Source organism: Mesoplodon densirostris, chromosome 10, assembly GCF_025265405.1.
Source record: "Mesoplodon densirostris isolate mMesDen1 chromosome 10, mMesDen1 primary haplotype, whole genome shotgun sequence".
Taxonomy (NCBI): Eukaryota; Metazoa; Chordata; class Mammalia; order Artiodactyla; family Ziphiidae; genus Mesoplodon; species Mesoplodon densirostris.
Genome location: NC_082670.1, coordinates 20004391 through 20018262, shown reverse-complemented (window position 1 = coordinate 20018262; position 13872 = coordinate 20004391). Strand labels below are relative to the sequence as shown.

General features: G+C 41.9%; 1 protein-coding gene and 1 pseudogene across 1 annotated transcript in view; one reads left to right on the top strand and one right to left on the bottom strand.

Annotated features, from left to right (window-relative positions):
• Window positions 1–13872, top strand: part of DCDC2 (doublecortin domain containing 2) — a 147768-nt gene that overhangs the window by 89420 nt on the left and 44476 nt on the right. The gene's annotated exons all lie outside the window — the stretch shown is intronic.
• LOC132497537 (small ribosomal subunit protein uS10-like) lies at window positions 9889–10233 on the bottom strand (annotated as a pseudogene).

Here is a 13872-nt window from a genome sequence, read left to right as displayed (position 1 = left end):
GATTTTAGGAACAGAATTAAATTTTCATTGTTAGCAGCAATATGATCCCTTTTGAAGTCTTCTGGATTTTACTTTCTAGGTTGAAAATGCTCTGTTTATGGCAACTATTTGTTTCTAAAGCAGAAACTTTGGTTGTCTGTTCAGGGGTCTTTTGGATGATACTTATATATGTTGATGAGAAGATGAGTTCTCCTTAGCAGGAAGCTGCATTGTAAGCCTTATTAGTGGTTCTTATAGGTGTGAGTTCTGAAATGAAGAACAGGCATTGAGATAGGAAGTAAATATTAACTCAAGTTGTGAAACAGGTGGGGAGGACATATTGGGTTTTATCTCTAGACCTTTGTCTGTCTCTCTGCACTGTCTCCCTCCTGACCTCTCTTCACTCCCACTCTACTCCCACTCCCATTCCTCAGGTTTTTGGGATGCCTCCATCTGCTTTCAGGAGTCTAGGGTTCCTGCCCCGTAAGAGTTCCAACTCATGGCAGAATCAATCATGGATCCAGTGACAACTTGGTCCAGCTTCTGGCCGCAGGCCATGCCTGCGCCTTCTTTCCAAACTAGTCCTCAGCCCCACATAAGCTGTAGCAATAGGCAAGTGGAATTCTCTTAACAACGATAATGATAATAATAAAAATAATAGTAGTACTAATAATATTCAATACTTGTAAAGTGCCAGGTATTGTTCTGAGCACTTTAAATACATTAACTTATTTAGTCCTAACAGCCCCGTGAGGTAGGACTCTTGTTAGCCTCATCTTACAAATAAGAAAAGTGAGGTACAGGTAGGTGTGGTAACTTACCCAGAATAACACAGCTAGCAGGTGGAAGAGTCTGGATTAAATGTAGTCTGTCTGAGTCTGCAGAGGTGGGTAGCCTCCCACCAGGCCTAGCTTTGGTTCCTATTGCAAGTGGGATAAGACTTGGTTACCCTGCAGGTGTGGAGTTTCCCGCACTAATTCTTTTTTCTAGAAGAGGAATTCATAAGCCCAGGGTTTCGGGCTATAGAAAACTATAGAAATTAAAATATAGAAAGACATACATTAAATAGTCACAGGTTGGAAGAACTTTGGAGAGGGTGGACTATTTAAATATGCTCTCTTGAGATTATTCTCTGAGTGCTTTGTAAGTCTTTAAAAACACTGCCAAAAGATATTTAAATATTCTCCCTAGTGAACTTTTCATGAATATGGAAAAGTAGTGGGCTTTTTTGTTTTTGCTGTAGAGTTCTTGTAGTTAGGGAATATTTTAGAAATTATTTTAAAATTCCAGAGGACATATGGTATTTTAAAAATATGATTCACTGCATACTTTTTCTGCAGATCTTTTAATTTTCACTTCTTCATTGAAACCTTGCCATCAAAATATGAAGAAAGCTGGTGATTGTACCTTTTATTGTGACCTGTGAGACGTGATTTGAGATATAGTCAAGCTTTAGTGTAAAATGACATGAAATCTATTTTAAGTAAAATGTCCTGCCATCCTGGAAGCTCCATGTAGAAAATGCTAGCATTGTACAAGCTTAAGACTCATAGTTCTTTCTGTCCTTTTTGGTCATAGTCTTGGAAAGGCCTCCTGTAGGAGAACTACAAAGTAAAATACAAGAGCAATTTTTTTTCCCCTTTAAATATTTATGTTCCCTATGCATAGCTATCATGGATCATCAAACTGCTTCCTTTCCAACCCCAGCTGGCTGAAGGTCACAGGTCTTCTAAACTGATGGTGAAACTTCAGCCTGTATTCTGTTATTGAGATTGAAAAGTACTTGCATCCCACAACTAGGGAAAAAGAATTTCACCTGAGGAAGCATGTACAAATGACGTTCATTGTTCCTGGTTGTCTAGATACCAGTAACAAGCACTTTGTCAGCAGACATTCTGACTTTATACAAGTAGCTGTGCACAAGCAGGAGCCCATTATCTTGCTATAATATTCAATTTCCTTCCCATTCTCTTAATGGAAATGAAGTTGCCCCTGCTGCTTTTGGGTAGTGGAAGCTTTATGAATATCCTAAACTCTCAGCTGCTAAGGGATTGGTTCTTTGTCTTCCCATCTTTATCAGGTACTTCCCTGTGTGGGCTATCTCTTGTTTCTGCCCCCAGCATGATGCTATTAAACATGTTCTATCGGGCTTCCCTGGTGGCGCAGTGGTTAAGAGTCCACCTGCCGATGCAGGGGATGCGGGTTCGTGCCCCGGTCCGGGAAGATCCCACATGCTGTGGAGTGGCTGGGCCCGTGAGCCATGGCTGCTGAGCCTGCGCGTCTGGAGCCTGTGCTCCGCAACGGGAGAGGCCACAACAGTGAGAGGCCCGCGTACCGCCAAAAAAACCCCCCAAAAACCATGTTGTATCATTCCAGCCCATATGTGATGGCAGAGTGCTGATTAGCTTCTTTGGATTACTTTGACGCTGAAATTGACTAGTCCTCTAGTCTTTAAGTCATTTATTCCAAAATACCTAGTAATCAAAATAATAACATTAATGATTTTCCACCCCTGAGGCCCACAGTGTAAATTAGCTCATGGAAAGAGCTTGAAAAGCGATACAACTGAACAGGCCTTTTCTTATCTTGTTGACCAAAGGAGTTTATAAAAGTCCACCCATTTCAAATGTAGCCCAAAACCCCCATGTAAAAAACTTTACAGTTCAATTAGCGGGAGATAAATTGCATGATGCCTGTAATCAGAAAAACTGGCATGAACTCAATGTTCAGTTACTACCTCTAACCTCTTCCTACTTTCTGATGTATCCCCTTAAAGCCACTGAGGAGTTATGGAGGATAATTAATTTTTAGGGTGAATTAAAAGAAGTAACCTGACGATAATAAGAGCTGATTTTCAGCTTGTACTTGTTACTATGGCCAATAGCCACAATAGTTTATGATTTCTAACTGGTCAGTGCCGCTGTTCATTGGTTCTCAAATATTTTGGCTTTTTAACCTGCAAATTATGCCATGTATGATCTTTATGCATATTTTAACTATTACATTACAGCTACACCCAAATCTATATGCACTTACATTGTCCATACCTGTACCGACTGGTTTGCATATCTGTTTTCTCTGTCTCCAGCACCTACACATCACCTGCCACATTGTTAGTGCTCAGAAATGTTCTTAGCTGAAAAATGGAAATACATATTGTTTCTATTTTTGTGTATCTCACACCCGTTTGGGTTGGTGTGTTATTTCCTAAGTTTTTTTTTTTAATAGAATAATCTCATTACATGTATTTTTCTGTTGAAAGTGACTTTGAATACTGAAATAGATAGTTTGAAGAATTGAAAAAAGAATTTTAAAGTCCAGGGCAAAGCCAGGGACCTCAGAACCTGGAACCAGGGACACAAAAATCCACAATATTCTCTCTGTATCTTTCAACTCTGATTCTTCTAGCCCCTTGGCTTCATTCTCCCTTCCTGCACACAGACTTTCCTCCTGTGAGGGGAATGTGGCTGTAGACAGCTCCTGGATTATATCCTTTTAGCCCAGGAACATGAGAGTAAAGAGAATTTTCAACTTCAGTTTGGGGAAAAAAAAGAAAAATCACAGGGAAGGATTCTGATTGGCCCAGCTTACAAGCATGTGTCCACCCCTTGGGCCTCTCAGGGATAGGGAATAATGATTTATGATGAGCTGGGTCACCTGACCACCTCAGTGTTTGGAGGAGTAGTGCTGTTACAAGAAAGAAAAAGTGTTGCCTGTGAACCAGGCTGTCATCCCAAATGGTGCCTACAATACTTGGGTGAAGCAGACTTACCAAATAAAGTGAGAAAAGACTTTGCATGAGGTGGTCCACCTGTGATTGAAAATAAGATAGTGGTGCTGGGGAGAAATGTGTTTCTAAAAGGGACTTGAGTCTAGCAGGAGGCTAGTATCCTGTCCTTTCGTTTGACGTGAAGGGAATGCCATTCATGTTACTCCTTCTCCAGGCGGGTTTCATAGATTTTCTTTACCGCAGCTGTACTTACCACGTGCACCTGCAATCATTTCTTGACAAATCCGCCTCTTGCACTGGACTGCGAGCTACTTGTGGGCCGGGATCACATCTAATTCATGTTTGAAAATATTCATATTTCCAGTGAATGCTTGGTACTGGCAGAATGAATGAATATGGGAAGTATAGCAGTCTACTGCAGAGTTGAGGCATCGAATGAAAATATAGCTGGATTACACATGTCTTTTATTCTAGAATTGCAAGACAATAGCTGTTAAAGCTAATAGTGGTTCCTCCAGCCGATAGAATTGCCTGCATATGTTCAGGGAGCTCTTGTCCTCACAGGGCAACCGTTTCTCTTACTCTAAATGTAAATCCTCTGCTGTGCTGGCCCATAATCTACTTGCTTGTAATCTCCAGTCTGCTCCCTGTGAAGCCATCAGAAGGACGGCGTGGAGAATATGACTCTTCCAGTTGGTAGCCCTTTAGAAATTTGGAGACAGGTGCTGATGTTCATTTCAGTCTTTCTCCAGCTAAAACGTCCCGAATTCTTTCAGCCACTCCTCAGTGAGAAGGATTGCTTCATCTTCCTATCCCAGTTACATTCTACCTGCAAACTTCGGAGTGTTTCAGTGGCCACCTTAATATGAGATGCCTGGAACCGAACACAAACATCCGAGATGTGGTTTGACTTGTGCAGAATTTACTATGGGTTGATTACACCCTAGGGTCACAGTCAGTGGTTTGGGAAGTGGAACCCTTTCGTTAGAGGAAATTTTACAAAAAGTCCCCTTTGTGTAATACATAAGCGAAGATCTTTTCTGGCTGCAGGGAGTTTTCTGGATAGTTTGGGAGGCCCACCTGCTCGTGATTTTCCTCCTCATGTACTGTGGTGGCCACTGAAACATTTTTATGGAACTCAGGATTTTGTGACCCACCTCAACTGAAAAATGTATGATTGAAATGTATTACATATTTCTATGAATGGAGTCCAAGTTTTCAGACTCAATATAGGTTATATTACGTTTAAGTGCTACTAAAATTTCCATTTACACTCACATGGAGAGCCGTCAAGTTACATCCTCCCATCCTATAATGCAGGATTTTTCATGTTTTCCTATTAAATTTAATCTTGTTGGTCTGTATTTCAGCCTGTTCACCTAGTTTTGGGTCTTGATTTTGTAACTTGTTATCTTTTCCATCTTACCATAATCTGGATATTTGGCAATGTGCTCTCTACATGGTATCCAACTATTTTTATACGTTTTTTGAAGCAAATAGGGTCCATGAGAGAGACTCTTCTTCAAATTGACACCTGGATGCTGATGAGCATTTTTTGTGGTGCAAAGACTTTGTACCCAACATTCCTAAAATTACACTAACCATCTCCCACCGCAACACTTTCTATCTCGATCAATGTCAGCACTATTTATCTGTGCCTAAAATTTATGTACAATCTTGACTTCTTTCTTCTCCTTACCTCATATTCCCAACTGGTCACCACATCCTGCTGACTTTACTTGCTAAATATTAGGACAGTTTCCCAGTTTTCATCTCTCTACCACAGCCCTTGTTTAGGCTCGCCTTTGCTCGCAACAGGCAACAGTAACTTCCTAACAGGTGTCCTTTTCTTCTGGTCTTTCCCCCTGAGTTTTGTTCTGCCCTCATTTCCAATGTTACCTGTCTGGACCAAAATTTGACTATGTATGGTTCACATGCTTAAAACCCTCCAGTTGCTCCCCGTCACCCACAGACAAAGCTGAAGGTCTTCAAGTTCATGACTGTTTCGCATCGTATTCCTACCCCTAAACTGGGCTTGATGCTCTTACAACATTAAATGGCTTGGGATTTCCTCCATGCCCTATACTCCCTCTTGGTTTTTACTGGCTTCTTCTTTTTTTTTTTTTTTTTTTTTTTGCAGTACACGGGCCTCTCACTGCCGTGGCCTCTTCCATTGCAGAGCGCAGGCTCCGGACGCGCAGGCCCAGCGGCCATGGCTCACGGGCCCAGCCACTCGGCGGCATGTGGGATCTTCCCGGACCGGGGCACGAACCCGTGGCCCCTGCATCGGCAGGTGGACTCCCAACCACTGCGCCACCAGGGAAGCCTTTACTGGCTTCTTTGTCTGAAATTCTCTGCGTTCATACTGCCACCCAAACTTTTTTTTTGTCAAAACTTACTTGTTTTTAAGATTCAGCTTAGGTGTGCTCCTTTGTGAGTTCTTCATCCGCGTATTCAACCAACTGCAGATCGAAAATATGTGAAAAAAATTTTCCAGAAAGTTCCATAAAGCAAAATTTGAATTTGTGCACACTGGCAACTATTTACATAGCATTTACATTGTATTAGGTACTGTAAGTAATCTAGGGTAAGCTATATGCAAATACTATGTCATTTTATATAAGGGACCTGAGCATCCACAGATTTTGGTATTTACAGGGGTCTTGGAGGTATTCCCCTGTGGATACTGAAGGAAGGGTGACCATAATTTGCATTTCATCTGGTCTTTAGTAGATACTTAGTAAATATTTGTTAAGTAAAATAATGGATGAATCAACCCACTTATATCCACATACTCATGTTATTTCCCAACCCAAATTTTACCATCATATACACAAAGATATGTGGATTAGTGAGTCCATTAACTGTTATGTTGAAATACAAATCTTCTATGTTTGATGCTTTCTTCATCTATCAAACTAGCAGCCCTGTGAAAAAGAACTAAGGAAACTTCCTCATTAATGACATGCTAAGGGAACTCGTTTTGGACTTCTTTCCAGTGTTGCCTCCTTTCCTAAATGCACACAAACAGTTCTGGAAGGAGTAGATTTCTAATTAAACTGCCTGATCAGAGATCACTTGTTATATGGTTCTTTCTTTCCAGTAGCTTCAAACAATTAACCTGGAGGTGAAATAACACAAATTTATTGACTATTCCCTGTGATATTGTAAAGGTGCCTCTCGACACTAAGCAGTTTATAATTTCATTGGCAGAAGGAGACCTACACATGAAATAGGTAACAGTGAAATCAGCAAGTAGTCCAGTATCAAAAAGAATGGCACCGATGATAAGTGTTGGGCATTTTTGGAAACAGTGGCGATTTAAACAAACAGAAAACAAACAACCAGCTGCACCACATTTGAATGGGCAGAGGCTTAATTTACAAAAAATATAAATTATTTAGGAAGGGAATCAGGTGAAGGTCCGGGAAACAGGACCTCCTGTGATTTTATGTTGAGCGAATTGTGAGGCTACTAGGGTTATTCTAGAAATGAGCACATTAGTACACCTAAATTGAAAAATTGTGTAGTGTTTGGAATAGGGGCTGTTTTATCAGAACTTTCTTATGAGGTCTGATACAACTGTAATCAGATAAGAACCTCTTGCCTACTGAGCTTACATCCACTTGAAAAACATTAGAAACAGGAAAAAAAAATGAATTAAACATAGGGAAAAGCATCAAGTGCTACTTGGGATAGTCATGCTCTAATGTCTTCAGACTGGAGAAAGCTGTTTCCTAGGCTGCTCCTAGGCAAATGCAGAAAGGAAAGTTTGCCAGGTTTTCCCGTGGCCAGAAGGAAGTATACTTTGAAGCAAATATACTTTTTCCAAGAACTCCATCCATTCATTCACATTTAGCAACTATTTACTGACTCTCCAAAAGGCACTGTGTTAAGCTATAGAGAGAATTCCATGGTTGCTAAAGCAACACCATGAATTGATTTCCCATGTTTAACACCCCTCTCCCCTGCAATAATATTTTGTCTAGCAACCAGATATAGCCTCTTGTAAATTAAAGAGCATTGCCTGTGTTAAGTGAGAAATATAGGTCTAGTCATGCCTTGGGCAAATTATCCAACAATTCTGTTCTCAATTGGAAAATGAAAGGGTTGAACCATTTGCTTTCTTGAGTCCTTTGGGGCTCTAAAATATAATGATCTAATTAATTTTGATGGTCTTCTGGCTTACACTTTAGTATTTGTGAGTGTGTTTAGTACCTGAACATGCTGATTGAGTTAACTTTGTGAACTTGCACAGAAGACAAAGTTCTGAAATAAAACGGCAATGGTGTGTTCATTTAAACGGGAAAACATCCTTCTGTTCGCAGGGCAAGTATAAACTTCCATTGCTTAGGTATTTGAAAACTTAATGAGTTAATATTTATTATGCTATATGAGAATAGTTAAAATATTTGCGTGCCTGGTTAATTGAGATGTGGTGCTTTGATTTTATGGCATTTTGTCTGAACAAATTTTTAAATGCACTGCTTGACTTTATGGATATTACTGACGTTTCAGACGTGGCAGAGACATAGATCTTTTTATATCTGTTACAGTGGATGAAATTGCTGTATAAAGTTTAAACTGCTCCATCAACAAAATTGAGCATTTTAGTAAAAGAAACTTATACGTGTGTGTATAATATTACCAAAGTCACATAGCAAATATTATCTTGAAGTCATTTCTGAAAGGGAGTATTTTCATGTTCTCAGTGAATAATTTCTTTCTGCCCGAGAGCTACTGTTGTACCCTGGGAAATATTCAGAGGAGAAGATAAAATTATTTAGATTTGCAGCTTCTTGTCATGGGAGGTGAAGGCCTTTTTATTATTATTATTATTAATGTGATGGGAATATTTCCATCGCATGGCGTCTCTGTACAGCACAACCTTTTCATCACGTAAATAATTACAGTTCTCATTTTTTTAATACCTCCTGCCATTACTTGCTTCCCCACCTCAGTCGCTTTCCATCTGAGTGAAGAGAATGTCTCTCTTCTCAGATAAAGGTTTCCCCAAGTACTGACACTTGGTGGGAGTGGTGGGGGTGAGGAGAAGAGTTGTTTCTCTGCCTCAACACGACCCAGGTCTGAGCTGGCTGGAAAGGAGTGTACCAGGAAACAGGAGCTTGTTCTTTTCAAACTAAACTTGTCTTGCATGTAGGAACTGCAGTATTTTTCCAGAGAAAGATTCAGCTTCCGGCCTGGTATCTTTTCCTTTCACATGGGCCTGCTTCCATAACCAGGCCTCCTGGCCTGGTCTCAGAATGGACAGCCCACGTATCCTGCTACTGAGGGCTAGACTGGGCCAGAGTTCCCTTGGTGATCAGGGGTGTCAGGCACCATCCCTGCTCTTGGGCAGCGAATATTCTCACCTTTTCATGAGGGAGAGAGACGATGAACCAGGAAACAGAGAAGTAAAGCAGGTCAGAGAGTAGGGATGCTGTCAAGGTCATGGGGGTGGAGGTGCCCTGAGCGCACACCTCCTCACGGCTCCATTTCTGCATCTGGAGAGCAAGTCACAGGTCAGGCAAGTGTGTCTTCCACAAACCCCCCTTTTCTGTATCATTTTTGCCCCTCAGTGATGACTTCTTCCAGTTTCTCTTAGGTCCTTGGTTGGGCCCTGCCATTATTGAATGGAAAATGGCAAAATATTTGGTGGTCAAAAGAATAGAAAGTCTTCAGATAAAAAAATTGAAGACAGTTGTAGAGGAGAATTTTTTGAAAAATCGGATCTAGTCTTTTTGCATTCAAATGAGCTTTAGCTTTTGTTGTGAAAAATCTATACTCCCCTAATACTTGGTAACTTCTGTGTTCTTTCCCTCCTCAGGACCTTTGACCCAGCCATTCCCTCTCCCTGGAGCATTCCCCCTCAGATATCCATTCCTCATGCTTTTTAAGTCTTTGTTTACATGCTATTTTTAAAATGAGGCCTGCCCTTACTGCTCGAACACTCTAGCACTCCATAGCACTTATATGATGTAATATTCATGATTATTATGTCTATTGAATCTCCACTGTCCCTTCTGCTCCCAGCCTCCACAAGGCCATTAGATTTCTGCTTATGTGAATTCCTAGTTCTTAGAACAAGGCCTGGCACATAGTAGGTGCTCAATAAGTATTGTTGAATTACAAAAGTTTTTTTTTTTTAACAACTTGTAATCAACTTTCAAAAGTTTGATTTAAGCATCTGCAATGGTGACTTCAGCCTCCACCGGGGCTCAGTGCTGATAGAAATCACCCTAACAATCTCAGAAGGACCATGTGTGTCAGTGAGTCACTGGTGGGTCCTCCTCTGAAAATGACCCCAAGGCTTAGAACCTTCACTACAAGGATTCTTTTGGGGGTAGCGATTCTCAGAGTCTTGGTAGGCATCCAAACTGGTCCTTTCACTTTGAGATTCTTTCCCTTCACGCCTCTGATCAAATCATCACACACTTTCTCCAAAGATTTTATGTTGCTGCTGTAATTCGCTGAATTGCCACCTCTGGTTCCACACGTGTCTTTCCGGTATCTTTCAAAGACATGCGATGAGGCAGGGGCAGGTGCAGGCAGACCTGCACTCCGCTACACCTCTTCCTCAGAGAGACGAAAGATTAAAAAGCCCAAAACATGACAACAACAACAGCAACCTGTAAAATCCCTGAGGAAGATCTCACAAGGGCTGTTTGTTTGTTTTGGGGACTTAGGGGTAGGAAGCAAGAGCTAACCCTGTCCTGGCTCAGGTAGGAGAGGGCTCATTATCCAAGCAGGGTGGGGGGTATGGGTGGAGGTAGGGGGGCAGGGACGCCAGCAGCCCAACCCCAGGCATCTCAAAGGGAAAATGGCAGGAGAGGGAGCTGGCCATTCGCTGGGCTTGTGACCCTCTGACTTCTCCCCTCCCGAGAGTAGTCAGGTCTAAGTGTGGACAGAGGGACTCATCCCTCTGTAGTTTGGTTCTGAAGGACATGAGTGTAAAATAGTGGAACTGAGACACATTAACAATTTACCTTCATTTAACAAGTTGTATGAAGACATGGTCGTAAGTGTTCGGTTTTTTTTTTTTTTTTATCATATTAGAATGTGTTCTGAAGAGACTGCTCCCACAGACTAAACCAAATTTTTGCTTGACCAGCTGACTTTCTTTAAAAGTGTCTTGAAAACCTTTTGTGCTCCTTTCCTGAAAGATTTAGTGAGAATGGGATAAGCAGAATAATGGCCCTCCAAAATCTATGTCCTAATCCCCGGCATCTGTGAATACGTTATGTTACAGGGCAACAGGGGAGTTAAGGTTGCTAATGAGCTGACCTGAAAACAGGGAGATGGTCCTCACTTACCTTGGTGGGTCCAATGGACTCCAAAGGGTCCTTTAAATGTGGAAGAGGGAGGCAGAAGAGTCAGAACCAGAGAGATGACGTCGTAAGAAAGACTCAATGATGGGCCATTGCTGGCTTTGAAGATGGAAGGAGGCCACGAGCCAAGGAATGCAGGTGGCTCTAGGAAGCTGGAAATGACAAAAAGATGGATTCTGCCCTAGAGCCTGCAGAAAGGAACACAGCCCTGCTAACACCTTGATTTTTTAGCCTGGTGAGACACATTTCAGTCTCTGACCTCCAGAACTGTAGGATAACAAACTTGTGTAGTTTTAAGCCATCAAGTTTGTGGTAATTTGTTACAGCTGCAATTGGAAACCAATACAGAAAGAGTAAGGGGAAACCTGTCTTTGTGCTTTTGCCACATGCCTCCTTCCCAATGCTGTGGTATTTTCAGTATTCTTCCAGGGAAAATTAAAGGATAGAGACAGAACCACAAAGCACTTTAGGAGACTGTGATGGCCAAACCTGGCAGTGGCCACCGTGAACCTCCCTCAGGGGACTGGAGTCACACCCTCACTTCAGGACAGTGACCAGAAGCTCACAAAAAGAGACCCACGCTGGCAAGGCCTCAAGCCATGATCCCTCCACCATGGCCTGGGTTAGGGAAAGAGATGTATATGGGGAAATATTAAAAGTTAGTGCACAGTGCTACTCTTGGAATTCTTCATTAGCAGATGTTTAAAAGTCAGCTCTCTAAAATTACTTGCAGAAGCTTATAAATATGAATTTCCTGTAATTCACATTTTACAAGAACTCCTATCAGCTGTATCACAGCTTGAAAAATACCAAAAATGCATTAGAAAAACCTTTCTGTTTAAAACTATATTGATCTCATGTTTACATGGCAAAAGAAGGCCATTACGCGGCAGGCAGTAAAAGCTTCATTTTAGAGAGCTTGAGAAAAAACTCAAAATAATTCACTGTTAGACTTTTCCTTACAAAATAAAATGAAATACCACCACCCGCTGCTTAAAATCTCCAATTAATGCTATAAAAAGTACCTTCATTTAAAAAACCAATGTGTAAATTTCCCCAAGCTGGGTGCAGACATTTCTTCAAATTTACTGTAACCTTTTGCTCCTGTCTGCAGTAGAAAGAGGCTTCCAGATTCCAAAGAGAAGCCAGACCTGATTTTCACCTGATTACTTAAGAGTGAAACCCCTTTCTGTTCATCGGGTTCAGTTATTTAAGATACTGATAATTCACATATCATCTGCTATGTGTGTTTAGTAGAAATTGTGAAAGAAGATTATAGAAGCTTGCCAACATTCCACCTAGGAATTAAAATAAGGGTGTTTTTGCACGAACCACAGAAGAGAAGGAAGAGGCTGGAAGAAAAAATGAACAGTGATCTTTCTCGTCTCACAAGGCTCTTTAAAGACCAAATCAGCAGGTGTGAAAATCACCACCTTTGAGCAGTTTTTAAGCAATGAGAAAGTGCAGGCCGTTCATCTCTTTCCCACCCTGATAGTCAGGTTAATGAGAATTTCCGAGGGGTGAGCCACTGGACATCTTTGAAATGCCCCCTTCTGTTTACCAGATGAATCAAGGGACAGTCAGCTGTGAACACTGGGCAGGAAGGGTCAGCTGAAAAATGGGCAGGAGGGGTCATTTGCAGCCTGTGAGCAAAAGCAGCAGGCCGTTTCTGTCATTCTGTTTTCTTGCCCAGCCAGTTATCAGGGCAGAAGCTAGTATGGAAAGAATTGCCAAGAATCATTCAGGGCTGTTGTGGTCAGTTACTAGTACAGAGCAGGGAGTTCCTGGCAGACAAGACTGAAGACAGATGTATGACTTAACGTAGGATGGTCCAGCGTCTTTGCTTGCCCCTCAAGGCTCTCCACGATAGCACGCTCGAGTGGTACCGCTCATCTCCCACCACCCCTCATCATGAATCCAGGAGGACTGGTCTCTTTAATTAGGTCCCTTGATGATCCCTGCTCCTCCAATGCTCTGTTCTTATTTTTAATTCTTGACTGGTGTGTCCTGCCCCACCATATATTTTTTGCATAGCCTACATTCTCTGGAAGTCCAGAGGAAGTGGTACAGCTTCCCCCAGGGAAGACTTTATAATCCTCGCTCATACTGACCTTAACCTTTCACATTCATGTTCTCTATGCCGAAATCTACATGGCTCCAAGAGGAATATTTCAAAGCACATAATCTGGCAGAAACACTTATCCACACATTTCTTTTTTTATTGATTGATGTCATAACTCTGTTAGAGGCTAAGGATACAAAGATGAACAAGACATGGGCCCCTCCCTCGAGGCATTCACAGTCAGATGAGTTCGTCTTCACAGTCCAAGAGTGGAGGTGGGTGCCACCCATGACAGGGGCAGGGCCAGGGTACTGGGGGATCACAGAACAGGACAGCCAAAACCGGACTGAGAGGCCAGGGCGAGCTTCATGGAGGTGGAAGTCTTTGGGAAGGATGCGGGTCAGATCATTGTCAGCAGCCCCCTGTCATCCTCAGGACGACACTCCTGAGAGGGTCTCATAAGCTCTTTCACCTTCTGGTTTCTATCACCTCCTCATTTTCAAGCATCAATATACAACACACGTGTGTGTACACATGTGTACATGTGCTTACACACACACACACACACACACTTACGAATGCTCTGGCTAATAAGAACTGAGCAGATCATATTAGTCAAAACTCAGATCTCATTGGCTTATGTAAAAGAATATTTCACCCTTGATATCTCTGACTGTTCACCTACAATTCATGCTTCAGCCTATTGGAATCATTTTTCAGTTCTCAACCTTCTAATGAAAGCACACTGGCCAAGGTTGTCCTTGACCTCTGGA